The following is a 25,886-nucleotide window of genomic DNA, read 5'->3' on the forward strand; positions in this document are numbered from 1 at the left end:
GATTGTTCAATCAAAAATCTTGGAATTACACTGCTGGGCACTTATTAAGTGTCTGCCCTGCTGTATAAATTAATACATCTAGACACGACTCCTAGCTATCAAACAAGTCTTACAAAAAATGGTCTCTTTTAATACCCAGAGTTTTGTGTATGTGTGTGAGAGAGCGAGTGAGAGAGAAAGAGAGAGAGAGAAATGTATCAGTTCCCAGTATTGAAGTTACCAGGAGTGTCCAACTCCACATTGCCTCATCATAAGTAGTATTTTACCAAGTAAGTAAAAAGAATAGTAAGGTGGAGAGGTTTTTCAAACATGGTAAAGGTAAAGCGAGAGGCTAGAACTCATAGAATAGTGGGACGCTATCAACTGTGAACAGCAGTACATCATCCATAAACTTTGTGGGCTTTTAACCTCAAATTAAAGCTGAAGAAAGGCAACACTCTCCTCTTCCCCTGTAATCACAGAAGAAATGATGCCCGAACTGACATTTTTCCATGAACTTTTCCCAAGTAAAGCCCTCTGAGATCATTAAAGAATGTCTCATTTTATTTTTCAGTAGTTGAGGGAAGCTAAATCTTAAAGATGCCCAACACTAGATGAAAGCAGAAACATTTAGTCCAAACTCCAGACTGCATTTTTCCCAAACAGCTGACACTGGCCATAGTGCAGGTATCTGAAATGCGGACTGACTTTCAGAAATGGATCTAGTTGTTAGTTTACATGTTGCTAGCAAGAAGAAAAAATACTTAAAGATGAGGCAGAGGAGCAGAGAAATACTTAGGCATAGAATTCAGGGTTTTCTCATTTCGGACCTAATTGTTTTGCCACTCAATACTTTTATCTTCTAAAACTCAAAACAGGTGCTCTTTCATATTAACATTCACAGCTCTGAATGTCACCAAGGTAAATATTTTGCCTGTCCTTTGGCACACTGCACATAAAATTTTAAATAATTCAAACAACCTACAGCTTGTCAGTGACCAAATAGAGCACTGGTAAAAATAAAATATCTTTTGGTTCAGCACCAGCTGGCTAAATTTAAACCCTGTATTATGTAATCTTAAAGTGTCCTTGCGTTTAGTTGGTGTCTTAAGAGATTCTGTTATCACATCTCTTCCAAATCACTTCAGTCTCTAACATCTAAACATTTAAGGCACAACAGGACCAAATTAAAGTGTTCACAGGCAATTGAAGACAGAAGAAAAATCCATTTGAAACGGTATATAGGGCATGATATCTTTAAAGTAAAATCTCAGTCTTCTCTGTTTAAGGTTGTAGTTACTATAATTAGGACTGGCAGATCCAACTGGCAGTGCTTTTCTTAATTCTGCAAAACATGTAAGAACCTGATTCTTTAATCTTACTCCAGTAATACTCCCAGAGGAGATGAGACTCTGGCTGGAGCAAGAACTACAAAAGCAAAGTAAGACTGAAAAAGAATAATTTTCATGCATTTCTTTGAGAAAGCTGTAACAGTTGAAAATGTTGTAAACTCTTCCTTTCTCTCAACAAATTCCAAGAAATATAATTTATATTTTTAATATATTAATTACATTTCTGCTCACAAATGACAAACTAATTTTTTCTCTGCTTTCCCTCTTATTTGTAAGTTGAAGTATAATTTTAACTCATGACTGTTTATCAGGTTTGACTCATTATTCTTCAATATTAAGTATGAAAAATGCTATTCTGCAAACAGATTAACATATGAAGCTCTAAATTTTATCCTATTAAATCAATGCTAAATATTATCATAAAAGTAAAATTCAACTGGATATTTTCTTTTACAGTGATTACAATTTGACCTATGGTCTTCATTGACCTTAAGTAACCAGTGAGAGCATTTTACAATTCAGGAAGCAGACATATAGTCAATGACTACTTTACACTTACCTTTTATGATATTTAGGTTTAACTCCAAGTTTGTGGAAATATCATATATCTTTATAGCTCTTCACAGACTAGCTTCCTCCTTTGTTTCATGCACAGCAAATTTCCCAGTCCCCTGAAAGCAATAGGTGCAGTGGAGGCCCGCTCCACTGAAGGGTCTATCAAGCAAATAGATGGGACGGCTGAATTTATTTTAGCAGAGCGTCTAAAGGATGCAACTTGGCACCTATTTTTAGGAACTGAGCTCTGTAAAGGTGGGGCCTGAGTCAACCACTCTTTTAAGAAGAGTGTCTCTGAGGCCACTCTGCTTCATAGTGTCCTCAGTAATGTATGCATGGCTCTAACACATGTGCAGTCAATCAAACTCCCTTCTGCAGCCACGACCACCAGTCAGCTCTGAATTTCTGTATAAAGTCTACAATTGAACCAGTGTCGATGAGGAAAAGGCAGGACTAAAGTTCTGGAATTACTTGCATTTGTTTTAATACTTTCAATCTCTTAAGACTCAAGAATATGAAAATAAAGCAGGTGGGAAAAGTTTCCATTTATTCTGGTGGAATAATTAACATGGATTCTCGGGAAGAGGAGACATTGCCTTTCTTGACAAAATGTTCTTAGATATGTAAAACATTTGTTTGTTTCTTGAGGGTTCACGTATAAAGCAAAACACTACTGTAGTGTTGACTTAAGTAAAGGCTGTGCTGGTTTAGTTAAAAAAAAAAAAAAAAAAAAAAAAGCCGGCCGGGCGCGGTGGCTCAAGCCTGTAATCCCAGCACTTTGGGAGGCCGAGACGGGCGGATCACGAGGTCAGGAGATCGAGACCATCCTGGCTAATACGGTGAAACCCCGTCTCTACTAAAAATACAAAAACTAGCCGGGCGAGGTGGCGGGCGCCTGTAGTCCCAGCTCCTCGGGAGGCTGAGGCAGGAGAATGGCGTAAACCCGGGAGGCGGAGCTTGCAGTGAGCTGAGATCTGGCCACTGCACTCCAGTCCGGGCGACAGAGCGACACTCTGCCTCAAAAAAAAAAAAAAAAAAAAAAAAAAAAAAGCCAAGGAAGAATGGTGGAAAGGAATTCTAGAGAGAATAGACAGCACCCCTGCCGTGTGAGTCCTTCTCATCAATATTAGCTTTAATTCGGCATGAGGAAGAGCAGGCAGGGAAAAGGATTCACCTCACGTGCTCCTGAAAGAATCATATTAAATGTCCTTTGCTGCCAGGGCTTACCAAACACATGCTGACAATCTGACCCAGAACCTAACGAGCGCTGCCATTTAGCTCAAAAATGCCAACATCTCATACATTCTCAGTACATAGAAAATAACCAGCTTCCTTTATCTTTCCTCCCTTCTATGACTTTCCTAATGTGGTGTGGCCTAACAACAAACTCAAATAAAGAAAGCAAATTGCCCTTTGGCTTAAAGAAACACCTGACCTATATACTCTATTTCATATATATGCCTATTCATAAGCTGTTTACTATAACATTCACTAATAAAATTAGTACGTATATTACATTTTTCCATATACAATATTGGTTTCTGTTAAAAGTAGGTCAAGGAGTGATATTCCAGCATATTAACTCTAAGAACAACTTTCTGAAATAGTGTTCTATATACTCCATAAGAGTGTTCAGGGCCAGTATAGACTAATAACTTAGAGTTGTGCTTCCAAGTATGATAGCTATTAGGCACATGTAGCCATTTAAATTTTAATTGATCAAAATTAGGTAAAATTAAAAATTCAGTTCTTCAGCTACATTTCAAGTCAATCAGTCTCCACATGTGGACAGAAGCTATGTATTGGTGCAGATATAAAACGTTTCCAACATTGCAGAAAGGTCTATTGGACAATACTGATTTAAGTCACAGGATTTCAACAGAGCTTTGACAATAATATACTCTGTGATCTGGGCAAGTTTCATAAGTTGTCTAAGCTTTACTTTATTCAACTGTGACTAAATGGGACTAAGTTGACCAACTTTCTATTGGTGTTGTGAAGATGAAATGAAATAATATATATAAATTAATTATTATGCTTACATTATTACTCCAACATAATATTTACATAATAAATAATTATTACTTTACTTTGCTATATGCAAAAGAAAATGGTACTGGATCTGAAATCACAATAATTCAATTTAAATTATGAGGAGATTGATCCTATAATGTAAACGTAGTCAATTTTATTCTTATATTTGCAGATAGTTGCTAATGATGCTTATGGTGATTTTACTCTTTTTAAAGGTTGTTAATTATTCAAAGATCTGACTTCTAGCTTCCTCACTTTCTCTCCTTATTAAAAACTCACTGCTTTCTCTTTCCATTTTATTGATATTTCTTTAAGTTTCACTCATGATAACTTTTCTTCAAGCTTGCTGTTTTTGATTTTTCAGGACAAAAGTGTATTTGATAAAAATACATATACATTAAATAGTATTTTTTCACTTTTTTCTCATAATAAATTTTCTAATGTATATATTAGTACAAAAACCCAATGATTATACATTAAGATAAACAAACAATGGTCAGGAAAAGAAATCTTGGTGGAACACTGTATAATAATTGGTAATAATGAAGAGCAATAAATGTTAAATCTATGGGAGCACACATAAATTAACTGACCTAAGTTTAAGCAAAAATGTTCAGTCATAAAATTAATTAGTGATCACATAATTTGGTTCATTCATTTTAGTCATGAAGACAATGAAAACATCAGGACCTAGATTCTGACCATTCATTATTACAGTGGGTTTAGACACTGAATTTCATTCTTCATTTAATAACAGTTTAATCAATTACTATGAAACTACTATGAAAGCAAGATAGATGAATGATGCGTAGATGGATGGATGGGTGATAGATAGACAGGTATAAAGGCAGAAAGATTCATAAGGTGATCCCTTGTATCACAAAACTTATACATTCAAATGGAAAATTTTACTCCCTATCTAATCTGATATTGATAGTGCCTAGATACCTCTACCTATTAAAACCTGTATTGTACTTGACTGAAACTTACTTAAGTTCTTGTAGTGGGATGATGCTAGTAATTAGCATCAGGCCAATGCTGTCATGGAAGACAATTAGAAAGTGGCATCAATTACAGAGATCATATATGTTAGGCATCAGAGACAGCCAAACCAATGAGACCCAGAAGCAGTACAATTCAAGAAAGACAAGAACCTTACAAATATAAGTTGAGGATCTGAGGCTGTCCTGGGGGTCTTTGTCAATTTTGGATGCAGGTAGAGCCTGAGAATCTGGGCTTGGTCCAAGGAGAACACTGCTGCTGGAAACAGAAAAACAGCAGAACCTTTGGCAATTCCATGGGACTGGAGTGACAAAACTGGAGAGGCGAAGGATCTCAAATTGTATTTTCTTTCTAAGATGTTTCCTAAATTCCAAAATTTCACAGGATAGTAGGATACAATCGTAAGCCCAAACACAGAAAAGTAAAGTGGAATAGCCTACATTTTCATGATACTTAAACAAGTATCTCTGAGGAGGGCTGGTAACAGTTGAAAGCCTTCAAATAACAGGGATACTGACTCTAAAATAATGTGCAACAACTGCCTGTCTTTAGAAATGACTTGATAATCTGGGTTTAGCTGGAGGCTGAGAATTCTGTCTTGGCCCTAGCAGATGGGAGACAGATGAACCAGCAAAGGTTTGGGCATTTGATCAGGCTTGGAGTGATAAAATTGGTGATTCGAGTATATTCAAACACAGCCAATCTCCTCAAGACATTTGCCAAATTTGGAAGCTTCACATGGTGTGAGGCTAAACAGCCAAGCTGAAAAACCTCAGAAAATAGAGCAGAGATTCCTGCAGACTACATGTTGAGGAGAAAAGGATCTCACAGATTCTCAAAAAAAAAAAAAAAAAAAAAAATTACGGTGCTCAATGCCTCTCTGCTCTCCATTCTAGCTGCTCAGCAGCGGAAAGATTTAATCTCTCTGATGAAGGTCACAATCTGCAGCTTTGTTTTTGAATATACACTGCTTACCTTTCAATTATAAAAGTACTAGGCATGCAAAGAGACAGAATATTGTCATTGATACTAAAAAAAAACTTTTCAAGGAAGCAGGTGTTGTAGATACTTAAATTGGCAGATAAGGACTTTAATCACAATTGATATATTTAAGAAAATATAAGAAATAACACACAAAATATAGGAAAAGATAGAGAATTTCATGAGAAAATTAAAATGACAAAATAACAACGAAATAGACATTCAAAAATTGAGAAATACAATACAAGAAATTAAGAAATCAATGCTAGATTTAACAGCAGATTGGAGACAGCAAAATATAAAATTTTTAATCTGGAAGACAAATGGATAAACAATAGAAAGGTTGGGTATGGATATTTTTTATTAAATATCAATAAGTACTCATTAGATTTCAGCAGCAGTATGACATTATTGAATTATATAACTACACTCCATTAAAACCTTTGTTGCATTTGTTCTTGACAAGCTACATCTACATTCTCTCATGTTTGTTCATTTTGTGCTAAGTGGATGAAAACAGTGCCACCCCATTACTACAGCTTGCTTTTGCCATCTAGTATAGTTGCTTTCTTCACAACTTGCAATCTATATCTTATCCTAGTCTACAATGAAAAATATTTAACAGAACAGAGCCCCTAATACATACAAAGCCCTTCTACTGCTAAAGACTTCCCTCTTAGGTTAAGTTGATATATGACATTAGGTCCACTTAGGAATCAATGATTGTAGGTGTTCTTGATAACCTGAAATAGAATTGATCTGGTTAGGGTATTTCAAAATTCTATGCGCTTCTTTTCTAGGTTATGAGACATTTTGAGTTCACTCCCTTTTCTATTTTTGCTGGTGTTACCATTTGTTAGGTGAAGACTATTCTCTTTGACATAAAAGACCAACACTGATTTGGTTCACATTTATTTTCTTGTTCCTTAATTAATATAAAAACTTTCCAATAAAAGTAGTAAATGTTTGTTTTCTTTCCTTAATTTTCCTTTAAGAGAACCATTTATATTTTATAAATAAATTGTGCCAGGAATTTAATTAGGTGATTTGCCTTTATTATTTTCTTTTATTCTGTCAGCAACCCCAAGATATTAGTGTTTTCACCATTTTATAGAAAGAAACTGAGGATAAGTGAAGTTAAACAACTTCTCCAAGGACAAAAGTTAACAATCAGCAAAAGTGGGAATTGGATTCATTTCTGCTGACTCTGTATGTTTGGATTATTTGGCATATTATTTATCCTGACCTTAATCTAAAAGTTCTATCCAAGCACTATGTTGGGTGATATGTTTTGAGAGGGATCAACTCTTCCCCATAATAAATTCTTAGTGTAGGCCTGCAATAGGTAGGCTCTGGCAAAGTCCTGTCTGTGCATGGTAGCAAAGTGAACTATTAGGGGAGGTATGGGAACTTTAAAGCAGGGACAACTGTAGTTCAGTCATCTGATATGCAATCCTGACCCAATGGGGCCCATCTAAGGTTTGTAGAATTAAAGAGCAAACATATAAAATGAAAATTTCATATTATTAGCTAGTATACACAAAATACTAGCCCACCAATGAGGATCTGGCAATCTGCTTTGACCCTTGCAGGTAGCATGACCCATTGATCCATTCACGTGTCACGTAAGCATAATTAGAGTATTAGTAATTGATTTGCATCTAATGTAACCAACTATACAAGTAATCAGCTATACACTTGTCCAAGTTTAATTCCATTAAAAGTACATCATGGTATTAATAAAGTATGAATAAGGTCTTTGGGCATATGACTCATATTTAAATCATATCTCATAGTGTTAAGCAGAGTGACCATGATAAATTTGTCATGCAAGCCAGGGGGCTTTTGGGAGTGAAGAAAGCACCATTAATAACTATGCCAACGTAATGGCATAAGCTGGGATGGTCGAGGGGAAACAGGGATGCATAAACACCTGACCAATGAGCCAAATGTGGACCCTCTTGACCCACCATTGGAGCACACAATGAGGAGGATTTCTAATGATCGGGCTCCCAATATAAAAAATAAAAGTAAAAATGTTCTTTACTAGTTACATCAGTGTTTAAAGGATCATCTCTGTCCTATAAATATAATTTGGATTGACATATCCCTTATAATAAAGACAGGAATGAATGAAAGAACTAGAGAGAATCAATGATACTTGTTCCAGAGGAAAAAAGGTAAGGTATAATTAAGAAGCTTCCTGGTTAAAAAACGGTGGAGGTCTAGATGTTCTTGATAAGTTTCTTGTCAACCTTCAACTAAAATAATTTAAAAAACAAAAAATAACATTAATTACTAATAATGAGAGAGTGAGAAGTTGAAGAGAAACAAGAATTTGAAGAAGATAAAGAGGAAGAGAAGTTGGAGGAGATATGCTGACATTTGTACAGAATTTCCAATTGTGGTTATCTTTGTGAGCAACAAATATGAATCACAATTTTGGATGACATACTGCATAGGGCAAACTCTGAGTCAGAAGGGAACAAATAGTTTCCCCAAATAAAAGAGAGAGGCTTGGACTCACTCCACCGTCTCATTTTGCTTTGACTGAAACTAGGTGGGCTCAACAATTCCACGTAAACATCTTCTGGACCAGCCCAAGCCACAGCCCTGCCTCTGCTACTCCCCTACTCTGTCATTACATACCTATGCACACACCATGTCTCTCAGGACAAAAGGAAAAGATGGTGATGGGTTGTTAGGTTTTTAAGGGAATAATGCTTTAGAGAAGGGATGGTGGAACTCTGTAATATTTCATGGTTTGTGCCATACAAAAGGAAGTTTACACTTTGTATCTGAAAACACAAGTTAGGATTATAAGATATAGGATGGAAGTCATAATTCTATTCAGCAACTTTGCACAGTATCAGTAATTCAAGATTTTAGATATAATTCTGAAGGAAAAGAAAAATTGATGGGAGAAATTATAGGATCCAAGTATTTAGTGATGGCAGAATAAGAAAAACATACTCACCTTATTGAAAGGAAATGGCAGATCTCAGTCAATGAAGACCCAATACAAGTGAAGTTAAGTAGACAAGGTAGAATAAAGAGGCACTGCTAAACAATGGTAAAGGACAGTGACTGGATGAGGCACAGAACTGATAAAGTTTATTAGTTTATTCCAAAATACCTGAAAAAGTCACAGAGATACAAGCTATGTTCTAGATGTGCTGAAAAAGATTCAGGGAGAGAAGCTTCTATGAAAGTGGATTAGCTGTTATTAAGGAGACAATAAAATGAAATAAAATAATGAAAACAGTGAAGAATAGAATAGACTGCAAAATTCAACACAAAAATTAAAATGGCACTTGATACAGAAAAGAGCACATATAAAGATGAAATTCAATCAATGTAACAGGGAAAATTTTGAGATATTTTTCCGTAACACAGGAGCAAAATCAAAGAGATGAAAATGAAGACCTAGAAAAGGATTAATATGAAGGAAGAGGTATGATCAAAGAAACATAACTGTTTCAGAGGAGGAAAGAGCAAAATAGCATAGAAATAAATATTAAATGTAAAAGGAAAGAAAAAGTTTTTGAGGTGAAGTAAGATCTGAGATGACAAAACCAAAGGATATGCTCTTATAAATTTTTGAATTTTAAAGATTAAAAAATAATGAATAAAGCAAAAAGACAACTGATTGCAGAGTTCTTCAGTAAGATATACACTATGAAACAATGGAATATTAAGTGAAAGGTGTTTCAAGTTTGTTTTTGTAGTGGACGTAGATTTGAATAGATAACTATTTATAGACAACTTTCTGTTATTTATGTATGAAGAATGTAGAGGCATACTTTAGAATACATAAACAATTTCTGATCAGGTGCAGTGGCCCATGCTTGTAATCCAGTACTTTCGGTGTGTGGGGCGAAAGGATTACCTGAGCCCAGGACTTTGAGAAGGGCCTAGACAACATAGGGAGACCCTGTCTCCACAAAAACATTTAAAAAAAATTTAGCCCAGTGCGGTGGCATGTGCCTATAGTCCCAGCTACTCCAGAGGCTGAGGTTAGAGGATCCCTTGAGCTCTGAAGTCAAGGCTGCAGTGAGTAGTGATCAGGCCACTGCACTCCAGCTTGGGCAACAGAGCAAGACCCTGTCTCAAAAAAAAAAAAAAAAGAAAAAGAAAAAGAAAAAGAAAAAGAAAAGAAAGAAAATTCTCAGATAAAGAAAATGATTAGGCTGGGCACAGTGGCTCACGCCAGTAATCCCAGAACTTTGGGAGGCCAAAGTGGGCAGATCATGAAGTCAGGAGTTCGACAGCAGCCTGACTAATACTGTGAAACCCTGCCACTACTAAAGATACAAAAAATTAGCTGGGTGTGGTGGTGCTCCCCTGTAATCCCAGCTACTCGGAGGCTGAGGCAGAAGAATTGCTTGAACCCGGAAGGCAGAGGTTGCAATGAGCCAAGATGGCGCCTTTGCACTCCAGACAGGGAGAGACTTTGTCTCAGAAAAACAAACAACAACAACAAAAAAAAAACAAAAAGAAAATGATTAATGTGTCCTCACTGGGGAAGCGAGTAAAATATATCTGCAAGCTCACAAGAGAAGATTCCAAGTTAAGAGTAAAAGAATGGGAAGCTTATTGTATAAAAAGACATTTGCATTAAAATCAAACAAATATTGTAATTGCAGTTATAAAATTGGATGTAAAATTAAAATATTCCTTGAAAATGTATATAAAAAGAACACAGCTTTAGTATATATAACATTATGTTAATAATGTAATGATTCAGGGATCTAGTCTTAGATTAAAATATATTCTGTGTCATTTAATATGAGAGTGGAGAAAAGCAGGAGAAATAAAATTTAGTTGAATTTTTTTGGAGCTTGATGAATTTACTCAGTCATTCAGTCATACATTCTTTCATTGAGAAAGTTTTCAAATGTTTATTCAACACCTCTGTGTGAAGTGCTGTGTTAGATATGATGTTTACAGATAAACAAAACATTCATTGGCCCTAGTAACACACAAATATATGTGTATAAAACAGGGTAAGTTTATGAAGGAGAAGAAATTAGTGGTGTGAGGAAAAAAACACCTGAAGGTGGTCATCAAATTTTAAATTTCATCAGGAGAATAAATACAAAAAGAAAAAAAGGAGTGAAGTAAAAAAACTTATGAACAAATACGGCTCACTAGCCCCCACAAAAATTACTATTTACAAAGCTGTATTAATTAAATGCTGTGGAACTAGCAGAAAAATGAGCAGTATTTTTTTAGTGGAATAAAAATAACCATCCTGAATCAAACAATACTGTTTAGTAAAGGTAACAAAATGGAAGAAATTTGTCAAACAGCCTTTGGAAACCCAACTAAGTGACTAGAAATAAATTATTTTTTATTTCTAGTTCACATTGTACTTTATTTCAAAATATATTCCAAACTAATTAAATACTTTAGTTTCAATGCAATTAGTAAGTATAAGAAATAGAAATGTGTTTTTCAGAGCTATATGTTTAGTCAACATTTCATACAGTACAAGAAATTATGCATAAAACATCCTCTCTACAAAAGCACCCAATCCTTTTAAATGTAGGTAACTGATTGCTGTTAAGTTTTTCATGTCTCCTGAAATGTTCTCTGTATATAAGCACATATATGTGTTCATATTTGCATAAAATGCAAGTATAAATAACATGTATATATATGAAACAATACTTTTCACTTTTCTACAAATGGGAGAATTATATACTCAATGCTCCACATTTGCTTTTTTTGTTGTTTTTACTGAATAATGTTGCAAATCAATTTCTGTTAGCATAAGAAAATCTTATTAATCTTAATGGCCATTGTATGGACATACTATATTCCATTTAGTTAGTCTCCTATTCATAGTTGTTTAGGTTGCTTCCAGAATTCTTCTATTAGAAAAAATGATGCAATCAATAATCTCAAACATGTGTGTGCTTGACATATTAAGGGCTACATGCTTCTAATAAATACGAGAGATATTGACAAATGTCCCTCTAAAGGGCTAAATTACAGTTATTGTCAATTTAATCTTCTACCACTGGCATGAGAGTACTGTCAAACACTTGGATATTTGCATATCTGATAGATAAGTGTAGTGTTTCATTATTTAAATTTATATGAATATATTAATTTGGAGTGAGGCAAAGCAATACATGAATATTTAACTGATTTTAAAAATATAAACTCATCTTTCTCATAAGGGCAAAAATCTAAACAATCTAAATGTGTACAAATTGAGAATTTGTTAAGCAAATTAATATACATTATAGAATGATTACAAACAGACTTTTTTAATAAAATGTTTTTGAAGAATACTTAATAACATGGAAAAATGTTCACATTAGATGTCAATGCGACTTCAGATTTCCCTTAGGATGCAGGAAATTGCAAGAGAATACATTCTTAAAATAACAATGAGCTGAATACTCTACATTCATAAATATAATATAAAATTATAGTATTGTTTTAAGTCCATCTGAAAACCAAGGTTATAGGAGAAAACTAATGAACTGAAATGAAAAAGAAATGATACGCTCTATCTATGAGATTAGAGACAACTATTGTTTTCATCTTTAGCACATCACTGGGAGGAGGAAGCTACCATAGATGTAGATAAAACAAAAACAGCTGAGCTATTAATTATTCTTAAAAGTAGATTTGGGCTAGTGTGACATTTAAAAATTATTTTAAGTCCCAGGCACAAAGAGGATCTACGCCTGCCCATCAACTGTCTCCCATAGAAGTTCGCTCAGCTGCAATGAGATCTACTGGGGGCAGGATTCAAGAGAGAAACCTCACAGTCAGCCTGGTCCCTTATGCTGAGTGCAAGGCAGTGACCATCTACAAATGAATTATGGACAGAGGAGCAGACAGACACACCCCTCCCCTATAGAGGTAACTGGGTACTCTGGAAGTCTGAAAGGAGTGCAGGGGAGCTGAGACAAGCCATTCAGAAACTCAACTACCAGGACTTGCTAAACAATGATTTCAATTCCATTCACTAATGTAAATCCTCTGGTGAACTAATTATAACAAAGACAATCATAGAACTGATACATAGCTAATCTATAGACTAAATTGACTTACCCCACACTAACAACCTTACAAAATAAATGTGCCCTTTTCTGAGAGGGCATAATATTTATTTCAGCTTGTTCTGTTCTTTACACAAAATGTCCAAGTACTCAATTAAAAAATCATGAAGCCCCAAAGGAAGCAAGAACATGTGACCTACCACTAAAAGAAAACACAGTCAAAAGCACTGGAGGCATAGATGGCTTAGATGTTAAAATTATTCAATAGAAACTTTAGAGTAGAGAGGGGGCTGGCAAGATGGTTGAATAGGAACAGCTCCAGTCTGCAGCTCCCAGCGAGATCAATGCAGAAGGCAGGTGATTTCTGCATTTCCAACTGAGGTACCTGGCTCATCTCATTGGGAATGGTTAGACAGTGGGTGCAGCCCATGGAGGGCGAGCAGAAGCAGCATGCGGCATTGCCTCACCTGGGAAGCATAAGGGGTCAAGGAACTCCCTCCCCTACCCAAGGGAAGGCCCTGGGTTTCAAGCATAAAACTGGGCAGCTGTTTGGGCAGACACTGAGCTAGCTGCAGGAATTTTATTTTCATGCCCCAGTTGGCACCTGGAATGCCAACGAGACAGAACTGTTCACTCCTCTGGAAAGGGGGCTGAAGTCAGGGAGCCAAGTAGTCTAGCTCAGCAGAACCCCCTCCCACAGAGCCCAGCAAGGTAAGATCCACTAGCTTGAAATTCTTGCTGCCAGCACAGCAGTCTGAAGTCAACTTGGGATGCTCAAGCTTGGTAAGGGGAGGGACGTCCACCATTACTGAGGCTTGAGTAGGTGGTTTTCCCCTCATAGGGTAAACAAAGCTGCTGGGTACAACAGCTAGCAAAGCTGCTGTAGCCAGACTGCCTCTCCAGATTCCTCCTCTCTGGGCAGGGAATTTCTGAAAGAAAGGCAGCAGCCCCAGTCAGGGGCTTACAGATAAAACCCCCAACTCCCTGGGACAGGACACCTGGGGGAAGGAGTGCAGCTTCAGCAGACTTAAACACTCCTGACTGCTGGCTCTGAAGAGAGTAGCGGATCTCCCAGGACAGCGTTCGAGCTCTGCTAAGGGAAAGACTGCCTCTTCAAGTGGTTCCCTGAACCCCATGCCTACTGACTGGGAGATACCTCCCAGCAGGGGTCGACAGACACCTCATACAGGATAGCTCCAGCTGGCATCTGGCAGGTGCACCTCTGGGATGAAACAGCTTTGCTGTTCTGCACCCTCCACTGGTGATACCTAGGCAAACGGGGGCTGGAGTGGACCTCCAGCAAACTCCAGCACACCTGCAGCAGAAGGTCCTGACTGTTAGAAGGAAAACTAACAAACAGAAAGAAATAGCATCAACATCAACCAAAAGGACATCCACTACATGATGATAAAGGGATCAATTCAACAAGAAGAGCTAACTATCCTTTTATTTATTTATTTATTTATTTTTTATTATACTTTAAGTTCTAGGGTACATGTGCATAACGTGCAGGTTTGTTACATATGTATACTTGTGCCATGTTGGTGTGCTGCACCCATCAACTCGTCAGCACCCATTAATTCGTCATTTATATCAGGTATAACTCCCAATGCAATCCCTCCCCCCTCCTCCCTCCCCATGATAGGCCCCGATGTATGATGTTCCCCTTCCCGAGTCCAAGTGATGTCATTGTTCAGTTCCCACCTAGGAGTGAGAACATGAGGTGTTTGATTTTCTGTTCTTGTGATAGTTTGCTGAGAATGATGGTTTCCAGCTGCATCCGTGTCCCTACAAAGGACGCAAACTCATCCTTTTTTATGGCTGCATAATATTCCATGGTGTATATGTGCCACATTTTCTTAATCCAGTCTGTCACAGATGGACATTCGGGTTGATTCCAAGTCTTTGCTATTGTGAATAGTGCCGCAATAAACATACGTGTGCATGTGTCTTTATAGCAGCATGATTTATAATCCTTTGAGTATATACCCAGTAGTGGGATGGCTGAGTCATATGGTACATCTAGTTCTAGATCCTTAAGAAACCGCCATACTGTTTTCCATAATGGTTGAACTAGTTTACAATCCCACCAATAGTGTAAAAGTGTTCCTATTTCTCCACATCCTCTCCAGCACCTGTTGTTTCCTGACTTTTTAATGATTGCCATTCTAACTGGTGTGAGATGGTATGTCATTGTGGTTTTGATTTGCATTTCTCTGATGGCGAGTGATGATGAGCATTTTTTCATGTGTCTGTTGGCTGTATGAATGTCTTCTTTTGAGAAATGTCTGTTCATATCCTTTCCCCACTTTTTGATGGGGTTCTTTGTTTTTTTCTTGTATATTTGTTTGAGTTCTTTGTAGATTCTGGATATTAGCCCTTTGTCAGACGAGTAGATTGCAAAAATTTTCTCCCATTCTGTAGGTTGCCTGTTCACTCTGATGGCAGTTTCTTTTGCCGTGCAGAAGCTCTTTAGTTTAATGAGATCCCATTTGTCAACTTTGGCTTTTGCTGCCGTTGCTTTTGGTGTTTTAGACATGAAGTCCTTGCCCATGCCTATGTCCTGAATGGTACTACCTAGGTTTTCTTCTAGGGTTTTGATGGTATTAGGTCTAACATTTAAGTCTCTAATCCATCTTGAATTAATCTTCGTATAAGGAGTAAGGAAAGGATCCAGTTTCAGCTTTCTACTTATGGCTAGCCAATTTTCCCAGCACCATTGATTAAATAGGGAATCCTTTCCCCGTTTCTTGTTTCTCTCAGGTTTGTCAAAGATCAGATGGCTGTAGATGTGTGGTATTATTTCTGAGGACACTGTTCTATTCCATTGGTCTATATCTCTGTTTTGGTACCAGTACCATGCTGTTTTGGTTACTGTAGCCTTGTAGTATAGTTTGAAGTCAGGTAGCGTGACGCCTCCAGCTTTGTCCTTTTGACTTAGGATTGTCCTGGCAATGCGGGCTCTTTTTTGGTTCCATATGAACTTTAAAGCAGTTTTTTCCAATTCTGTGAAGAAACTCATTGTTGCTTGATGGGGATGGCATTGAATCTATAATAACCTTGGGCAGTATGGCCATTTTCACGATATTGATTCTTCCTATCCATGAGCATGGTATGTTCTTCCATTTGTTTGTGTCCTCTTTTACTTCACTGAGCAGTGGTTTGTAGTTCTCCTTGAAGAGGTCCTTGACATCCCTTGTAAGTTGGATTCTCTAGGTATTTTATTCTCTTTGAAGCAATTGTGAATGGAAGTTCATTCATGATTTGGCTCTCTGTCTGTTACTGGTGTATAAGAATGCTTGTGATTTTTGCACATTAATTTTGCATCCTGAGACTTTGCTGAAGTTGCTTATCGAAGAGCTAACTATCCTAAATAAGCATGAATGCAATACAGGAGCACCCAGATTCATAAAGCAAGTTTTTTTTTTTTTTTTTTTTTGAGACGGAGTCTCGCTCTGTCGCCCAGGCTGGAGCTGGAGTGCAGTGGCCGGATCTCAGCTCACTGTAAGCTCTGCCTCCTGGGTTTATGCCATTCTCCTGCCTCAGCCTCCTGAGTAGCTGGGACTACAGGCGCCCACCACCTCGCCTGGCTAGTTTTTTGTATTTTTTAGTAGAGATGGGGTTTCACCGGGTTAGCCCGGATGGTCTCAATCTCCCGACCTTGTGATCTGCCCGTCTTGGCCTCCCAAAGTGCTGGGATTAAAGGCTTGAGCCACCGCACCCGGCCTCAAAAAGGAAGTTCTAAAGAGTCTTAGACTTCCACACAATAACAGTGGGAGAATTTAGCACCCACTGTCAATAGTAGACAGATCAACGAGACAGAAAATTAACAAGGATATTCAGGACTTGAACTCAACTCTGGACAAAGCAGACCTAATAGACATCTACAAAACTCTCCACCCCAAATCAACAGTATATACATTCTCAGCACCACATCACCCTTATTCTGAAACTGACCACATAATTAGAAGTAAAACACTCCTCAGCAAATGCAAAAGAATGGAACTCATAACAAACAGTCTCTCAGATCACAGTGCAATCAAATTAGAACTCAAGATTAAAAAACTCACTCAAAACCACACAACTACATGGAAACGGAACAACCTGATCCTGAATGACTACTGGGTATATAACAAAATTAAGGCATAGATAAATAAGCTCTTTGAAACCAATGAGAACAAAGACACAATGTACCAGAATCTCTGGGGCACAGACAAAGCAGTCTTTAGAGGGAAATTTATAGCACTAAAGTCGATACCCTAACATCACAATTAAAATAACTAGAGAAGCCAGAGCAAACAAATTCAAAAGCTAGCAGAAGACAAGAAATAAGTAAGATCAGAGCAGAACTGAAGGAGATACAGACACGAAAAACCCTTCAAAAAATCAATGAATCCAACAGCTTGTTTTTTGAAAAGATTAACAAAATAGATAGATTGCTAGCCAGCCTAATAAAGAAGAAAAGAGAGAAGAATCAAATAGACACAAAAAAATGATAAAGGGAAGATCGCCACTGATCCCACAGAAATACAAGCTACCATCAGAGAATGCTATAAACATCCCTCGGCAAACAAAATAAAAAAAATCTAGAAGAAATGGACAAATTGCTGGACACATACACCCTCCCAAGACTAAACCAGGAAGAAGTTGAATCCCTGAACAGACCAAAAGCAAATTCTGAAATTGAGGCAGTAACTAATAGCCTACCAACCAAAGCAAGCCCAGGACCAGACAGATTCACAGCCAAATTCTACCAGAGGTACAAACAGGAGCTGGTACCGTTCCTTCTGAAACTATTGCAAACAATATAAAAAAGGGACTCCTCCCTAACTCATTTTATGATGCCAGAATCATCCTGATGCCGAAACCTGGCAGAGAAACAACCAAAAAAGAAAGTTTCAGGCCCATATTCCTGATGAACACCGACATGAAAATCCTCAACAAAACACTGGCAAATTGAATCCAGCAGCACATCAAAAAGCTTATCCACTATGATCAAGTTGGCTTCATCCCTGGGATGCAAGGCTGGTTCAACGTATGGTTGACATAGCCAAACCGTATCAAATAGCAAACAGGCATATGAAAAAGTGCTCAACATCACTGATCATCAGAGAAATGCAAATCAGAACCACAATGAGATATCATGTCACCCAAGTTAATATGGCTTTTATCCAAAAGCCTGGCATTAATAAATGCTGGTGAGGTTGTGGAGAAAAGAGAACCCTAGTACACTGTAAGTAAATATGTAAATTAGTATATTTACTATGGAGAACAGTTTGGGTTCCTTGAAAAACTAAAAATAGAGCTACCATACTATCCAACAATCCCACTGCTGGGTATATTTCCTCAAAAAAGGGAAATCAATGTATTGGAAAGATATCTGCACTCTCATTGTTATTGCAGCCCTCTTCACAATAGCCAAGATTTGGAAGCAATCTAAGTGTCCATCAACAGATAAATGGATAAAGAAAATGTGGTACTTATACACAATGGAGTAGTATTCAGCCATGAAAATGAATGAGATTCTGTCATTTGCAACAACATGGAAAATGGAGGTCACTACGTGAAGTGAAATAAGCCAGGTACAGAAAGACAAACTCCGCATATTCTCACTTGTTTGTGGGATCTAAACACTAAACCATTGAATTCATGGATATAGACAGTAGAAGGATGGTTATCAGAGGCTGAGAGGCATAGTGTGGTATTGTGGGAGAGGGAAGTGAAGATGGTTAATGGGTCCAGAAAAAGTTAGAAAGAATGAATAAGAACTATTTGATAGCACAATAGGGGGACTGTAGTCAATAATAATTTAATTGTACATTTGAAAATAAAAGAGCATAATTGGGTTGTTTGTAACACAAAGGATAAATGCTTGAGGGAATGGATACGCAATTTTCCATGATGTGATTACTACGCATTGCATGCCTGTACCAAAATATCTCATGTACCCAATAAATATATACATCCATTTTATGCTCACAACAATTAAAAATAAAAAGTACATTTAAAACGTGTGTCATGAAGACACTAAGAATGGGAAAAGTAACGTGGCTATATTGATGTCAGAAAAAGTAGACTTTGAGGTTAAGAATGTGTAGGATGTAAAATGGGGCATGCCACAATAATTAAAAAGAACCAATTTATGAAGAAGACATAGGAGTCTTAAATCCATATATACATAATAATAAAATTCCTAAACACTTGAATTAAAAAATTCAAACTAAGGAAGAAATAAATTCACAATCATAGTTGGAAGCTTTAACATCTCTTTCCATACTTGACAGAATAAGTAGACTAATGTCAGCGAATATGTCGAAAACTCAAAAACACTATCATCTGTTTGACTAGGCTGACGTGTATAAAACACCAACCTAATAACAGAATGCATATTCTTCTCAAGTGAACATAAAATAATTATTTAAAAAACCATCTCTCTATATAGCAAACTAGTAATTCCTACACAGTATGTTCCTTGAGCACAATTGCATTAAAGTAGAAATCAATAATAATAAGATACCTAAAAATGTTCCAAATATTTCTAAATAAAACAAACCATTTCATAGTACCCCATGAGTAGAAGAATAAATCAGAAAAACAAAATAAAATGTTAAGTGAATGATAATGCTAACAACATGTTAAAATTATAGAATGCAGTTGTAGCAGTAACTAGTCAGACATTTATAGCGCTGAATGCATTTATTAAAATAAAGAAAGAGGCTGGGTGCAATGGCTCAGGCCTGTAATCCCAGCACTTTGGGAGGCTGAGGTGGACAGATCACCTGAGGTCAGGAGTTCAAGACCAGCCTGGTCAACATGGCGAAACTACCTCTCTACTAAAAATACAAAAATTAGCTGGGTGTGGTGTTGTGCACTTGTAATCCCAGCTACTCAGGAGGCTGAGGCAGGAGAATCACTTGAACCCTGGAGGCAGAGGGTGCAGTGAGCTGAGATCGTGCCACTGCACTCCAGCTTGGGCAACAGAACAAGACTCTTCCCACCCCCTTCCCCCCCCCCCAAAAAAAAAGACGAAAGGCAAAAAGAGAAGTTTTACCTTAGCAGCTGGAAAAAGAAGAGTAAAATAAACTGAAAAGAAGTTGAAGAATGGAAACAGGAAAAATAAGATTAGATATCTATATAATAGAAACATACCATAAAGATAAAGCAAAACTAATTGCATTATTAATTAATAAAATTGATAACATCTAGCAAGATTGCTTAAAATAGAGGAGAAAATAGAAATTATCAGTCGTAGGATTGAAATACTGAATGTCACTACAGATACTGCAGATTTTAAAAGGAAAAATAAGAGAATATTGATAATCAATTTTTGTCAGTAAATAGACAACCTCAGATGATGTGAATAAATTCTTTGAAAAGATACCATTTATCAAAAGCAACACAAAAAATAAAATATACAAATAACTCTATATTCAGTAAATGAATTGTAATTTTGATTTAAATTATCTCCGCACTTAAAATATTTCAAGTATATATTACTTCATTGGTAAATTCTATCAAAGATGTAATAAAGAAATAATACCAATATTACCTAAAATTTTTCAAAAAAATAGAGGGAAGAAACATTTCCTGACATACTTTTTTGAAGCCTACCTAACCCTGATACTAACATCAGGCAAGGGAATTAAAAGAAAGAGAAGTTAAAGACTAATATTTTTCCTGAGCATAAACTAAAAAATCTCAACATATTAGAAACTTAAGTATAGCAATATAGTAAAGAGGTCACTTAAAATTTTTAAAAACAGTTCTTTATCACTGCAATATCTGAAGAAACATACTTGACAGCATTCAATACTCACTTATGATTAAAACTCTCAACAAAGACTAATATGAAACTCTTTAAACTCAACAAAGAGCATGTACAAAATTCCTTAAAGCTAATGTCACACAATCAAATGAATGCTTTTTCTACATTAAGAACGAGATGATGTCTACTCTCACCTCTTGCACTTGGTATATTAGAGTACCTTACAAGTATAATAGGGCAAGAAAAATAAATATAAGACAAAATGATCAGCAATGAAGAAGTAGAGCTCTCATTATTCAGTCATAACCATATATTCAACAATGTCCAAAAATTACTATAACTAATAAAACCACAAACACAGCCATACATCCAGTAGATACGGCAAGCTCACAAGGTGTTCAACATACCCAAATTCATACTGTTTCTAAATACTAGCTGCAAAGAATCAGAAAATAAAATTAAAGAAACTTTACCACTTAAAAGCATTTAAAAGGAGACTACCAGTTTCCGGTCCAATATGTAAGAAGCTTGGTGTTTACCACTCACTCAGTCTTAAGAAGTCAAAAGCTGCACTAATTGAAAAATCAACTCTTTTTAGATCCATTAGAAAAGTGAGGTCACAGGGCAAACTGCTGTCAAGATTGGAGATACTTATAGGTAAATACAGAGAATCAAAACTTACCAGAGCAGAAACTCTAAACAGTAACCTCTACCAGAACCAGTGCTGGGGAAGGCAAAAGTGAGCTGTACTTGAAGAGTCATTGGAGGCTCAGTGTGGACTACTCTGGGACTTAAAAACCCCAGGGCAACCCAGTCATAGGAGAGCACCTACATTTTTGTAAGTTTTGCCTTCAGGAGCACTACCCGGTCTTCACAACAAATATAATAAAAAGTCATTTCATGTTTTTGGTGTCAGAGAGGGAAAAAAGAATCATTTTGAAATAAACTAGAGAATTATGTTCTGAACAGTCTGCCGTCAAGGAGAAACTGTTTAACCAGAGCCTAATCATAGGACTATAAAATGCTTCCTCTCCCCCCACACTTTGCCATTATACTACTAAAGGCTCATTTACAGCAGTTCCTTTTACCTAGTATATCATGTCTGACTATGAATAAAAGGCAAACAATATAGTTTGAAGAGACAAACTCAAAGTCAGACTCAGATATGGCAGGGATGTTGGAATTGTCGACCGGAAATTTAAAATAACTGTGATTAATATGCTAAGGGTCCTAATGGATAAAAAAGAGAGCATGCAAGATCAGATGGGTAATGCACTTTGGGAGGTCGAGGCGGGTAGATCACAGGGTCAGGAGTTCGAGATCATCCTGGCCAACACGGTGAAACCCCGTCTCTATTAAAAATACAAAAAATTACGAAAATTAATTCAAGATGGATTAGAGACTTAAATGTTAGACCTAATACCATAAAAACCCTAGAAGAAAACCTAGGTAGTACCATTCAGGACATAGGCATGGGCAAGGACTTCATGTCTAAAACACCAAAAGCAATGGCAGCAAAAGCCAAAATTGACAAATGGGATCTCATTAAACTAAAGAGCTTCTGCACAGCAAAAGAAACTACCATCAGAGTGAACAGGCAACCTACAGAATGGGAGAAAATTTTTGCAAGCTACTCATCTGACAAAGGGCTAATATCCAGAATCTACAAAGAACTCAAACAAATTTACAAGAAAAAAACAAACAACCCCATCAAAAAGTGGGCAAAGGATATGAACAGACATTTCTCAAAAGAAGACATTCATACAGCCAACAGACACATGAAAAAATGCTCATCATCACTGGCCATCAGAGAAATGCAAATCAAAACCACAATGAGATACCATCTCACACCAGTTAGAATGGCAATCATTAAAAAGTCAGGAAACAACAGGTGCTGGAGAGGATGTGGAGAAATAGGAACACTTTTACACTGTTGGTGGGATTGTAAACTAGTTCAACCATTATGGAAAACAGTATGGCAGTTCCTCAAGGATCTAGATCTAGATGTACCATATGACCCAGCCATCCCACTACTGGGTATATACTCAAAGGATTATAAATCATGCTGCTATAAAGACACTTGCACACGTATGTTTATTGCGGCACTATTCACAATAGCAAAGACTTGGAATCAACCCGAATGTCCATCTGTGACAGACTGGATTAAGAAAATGTGGCACATATACATCATGGAATATTATGCAGCCATAAAAAAGGATGAGTTTGCGTCCTTTGTAGGGACATGGATGCAGCTGGAAACCATCATTCTCAGCAAACTATCACAAGAACAGAAAACCAAACACCGCATGTTCTCACTCCTAGGTGGGAACTGAACAATGAGATCACTTGGACTCGGGAAGGGGAACGTCACACACTGGGGCCTATTATGGGAAGGGGGGAGCGGGGAGGGATTGCCCTGGGAGTTATACCTGATGTAAATGACGAGTTGATGGGTGCTGACGAGTTGATGGGTGCAGCACACCAACATGGCACAAATATACATATGTAACAAACCTGCACGTTATGCACATGTACCCTAGAACTTAAAATATAATTTTAAAAAAACAAAAAAACAAAAAGTTAGCCAGGAGTGGTGGCGGCGCCTGTAGTCCCAGCTACTCGGGAGGCTGAGGCAAGAGAACAGCGTGAACCCAGGAGGCGGAGCTTGCAGTGAGCGGAGATTGCACCACTGCACTCCAGCTTCGGCGACAGAGTGAGACTCCGTCTCAAAAAAACAAAAACAAAAACAAACAAACAAAAAATAAGAAAGAACCAAAAAGGAATGCTAGAGATTCAAAAACTATAACAGAACTGAAGAATGTATTTGATGGGCTTATTAATAGACTGAATACAGCTGAGGAAAGAATACAGTTCTTTAAAGAATACAGAATACTGAATACAGTTGAGAATATCTCAATAGAAATGTCCCAAATTAAAAAAAAACAAACAACAACAAAAAACAAACAAACAAACAAAAAACCAGGACAGACTATTCCAGAACCGTAAGACAACTTACAAAAAAAAAAAAAAAAAAAAAAATGGGACTCTCAGAAGGAGAAGACAGAGAAAGAAACAGAAAAAATAATTTGAAACAATGACTGAGAATTTCCCCCAAAGTAATGTTAGATACCAAACCACAAACCCAGAAAGTGCAGAGAGCACCGAACAAGATAAATGTCAGAAAGTCTACACGTAGTCATATTATTTGTAAACTACAGAAAATCAAGATTAAAGAAAAAATCCTGGAAGAAGCTGCAATTAAAAACAGAAACAGACAAGCTCACCTAATGAGTAGCATAGATAAGAATTATATTTGACTTGTCTTCAGAAACCCTGCAAGCAAGAAGAGAGTGAAGTGAAATATACAAGCGTTGAGAGAAAAATATCACCAACTAGAATTATGTATCCTGTGCTTCAAAAGTCAAGAGGAAATACTTTCTCTGATTTTTTAAAAAATGAGGAAATTTTTTTTTCCATATATTTAATCACCTTTTATTTTACAAATGCTCTGTAAGCAAAATGCTTCTCAGACCTATTTAATGCAATTAAAACATAATAACATAGCTTTACCAAAAGGTGTATTCCAAAGTTATCAGTTAGATTCAATGACTGATAAAGAAAGATGAGCAATTTAATGTGAATGTTTCCTTTAGTGAATATACAGAATTCTCTCAAAGTTAAATTATTCAAAACATACCTAAATTCACCTAACTCAAAAATGTAGAATTCTTATACTCAGTATCTGCACATTCTCACATACAAAAATGTAATCTAAATGTTATTTTTAACAATGTAAAATTTGTTTCTCTCAAAAATGAGGAAATTTGTTGCCAGTAGAATTGTGTTGGAAGAAATGTTAAAATAAGTCATTTAGAAAGAAGAAAAATGATGTAGGTCAAAAAGTTGGATCTACATAAGAAAGAATAAGCATCAAGAAAGGAATGAATGAAAATTAAATAAAAATCTTTATTTTTCTTATTCTTAATTGATCTAACATAATTATTCAAAATAATAATAGCAATAATGTATTTCATTATATATATGCTTATGTATGTACCTATATGCTTATGTATGTTTATATGTAAGTGAAATGACAGCAATGATACAAGGGACAGGAGGAGGGAATTAGGATTATAAGGTACTTGCACTACCTGCACTACCCATGAAGTGGTCCAGAGCTTTTAGAAAGTGGATTTGGATTAGTTGTAAGTATATATTGCAAGTTTGAGAACAACAAATAAAAAAGTTTTAAAAAAGTACAATATGCTAAGACTGGAGAAAAATAAAATCACACTAAATGCTCAATTAATATAACAAAAAGCATAAAAGGAATGGTGGAAGACAAAAACAAAGAACAGGAGCAACTGATATAAAAAGGAACAAATAAGAAAAATATTAATCTAACTATATTAGTAATCACTTTGAATGTCAGTGGTCTAAATATACCAATTAAATACAGAGATTGTCAGAGTAGAACAAAAAAATAAGACCTGACTTATCTACAAGAAACCCACTTTAAATACAAAGAGATATATAGAATAAAAGTAAATGGGTAAAGAAAGGTATACCATGTTAACATTAATTAAAAGAAAGCAGGAATAGCTATATTATTTTCAAATGGAGCAAACTTGAGAGCAAGGAAATTTATTAGGGATAAGAGGGGTATTGCATATTAACAAAGGATGCAATTATCCTTATCCAATACAACAATATTTAATGTGCATATACTTAAAAATAGACCATCAAACTATGAGAGGCACAAACTGATAGAAGTCTTAGGAGAAATAGATACATGTATTTTTATGGTTGGAAACTTCAACACTCCCGTAACAAATGGACAGATCCAGCAGGCAGAAAATCAGAAAGAACATAGTTGAATCCAACAACACCATTGATATAATTTGGATGTTTGTCCCTCCCAAATCTCATGTTGAGACATAATCCTCAATGTTGGTGTTGAGGCCTTATGGGAGGTGTTTGGATTATCGGGGCAGATCCCTCATGAATGGCTTAGTGACATCCCGTTGGTGATGAGTGAGTTCTTGCTGTGAGTTCACATGAGATCTGATTGTTTAAAAGAGTGCCGCACCTCCCTGCCTTGCTGTCTCTTGCCACATGACTTGCCTGATCCCTCTTTGCCTTCTGCCATGATTGTAAGTGTCCTGAGGCCTCATCAGAAGCAGGTGCAAGCCCAAA

General features: G+C 36.5%; 1 protein-coding gene across 1 annotated transcript in view; it reads right to left on the reverse strand.

The window, feature by feature from the left end:
• The window catches only part of XIRP2 (xin actin binding repeat containing 2), a 79,604-nt gene extending 77,531 nt beyond the window's left edge, over nt 1-2,073 (reverse strand). The window contains 1 exon segment of the mRNA XM_033231244.1: nt 1,891-2,073. The gene's annotated coding sequence lies outside the window, so the exon portion shown is untranslated.
• Nucleotides 2,074-25,886: the final 23,813 nt, after the last annotated feature.

This window comes from Trachypithecus francoisi, unplaced genomic scaffold, assembly GCF_009764315.1.
Source record: "Trachypithecus francoisi isolate TF-2019V2 unplaced genomic scaffold, Tfra_2.0 Lachesis_group13, whole genome shotgun sequence".
Classification (NCBI taxonomy): Eukaryota; Metazoa; Chordata; class Mammalia; order Primates; family Cercopithecidae; genus Trachypithecus; species Trachypithecus francoisi.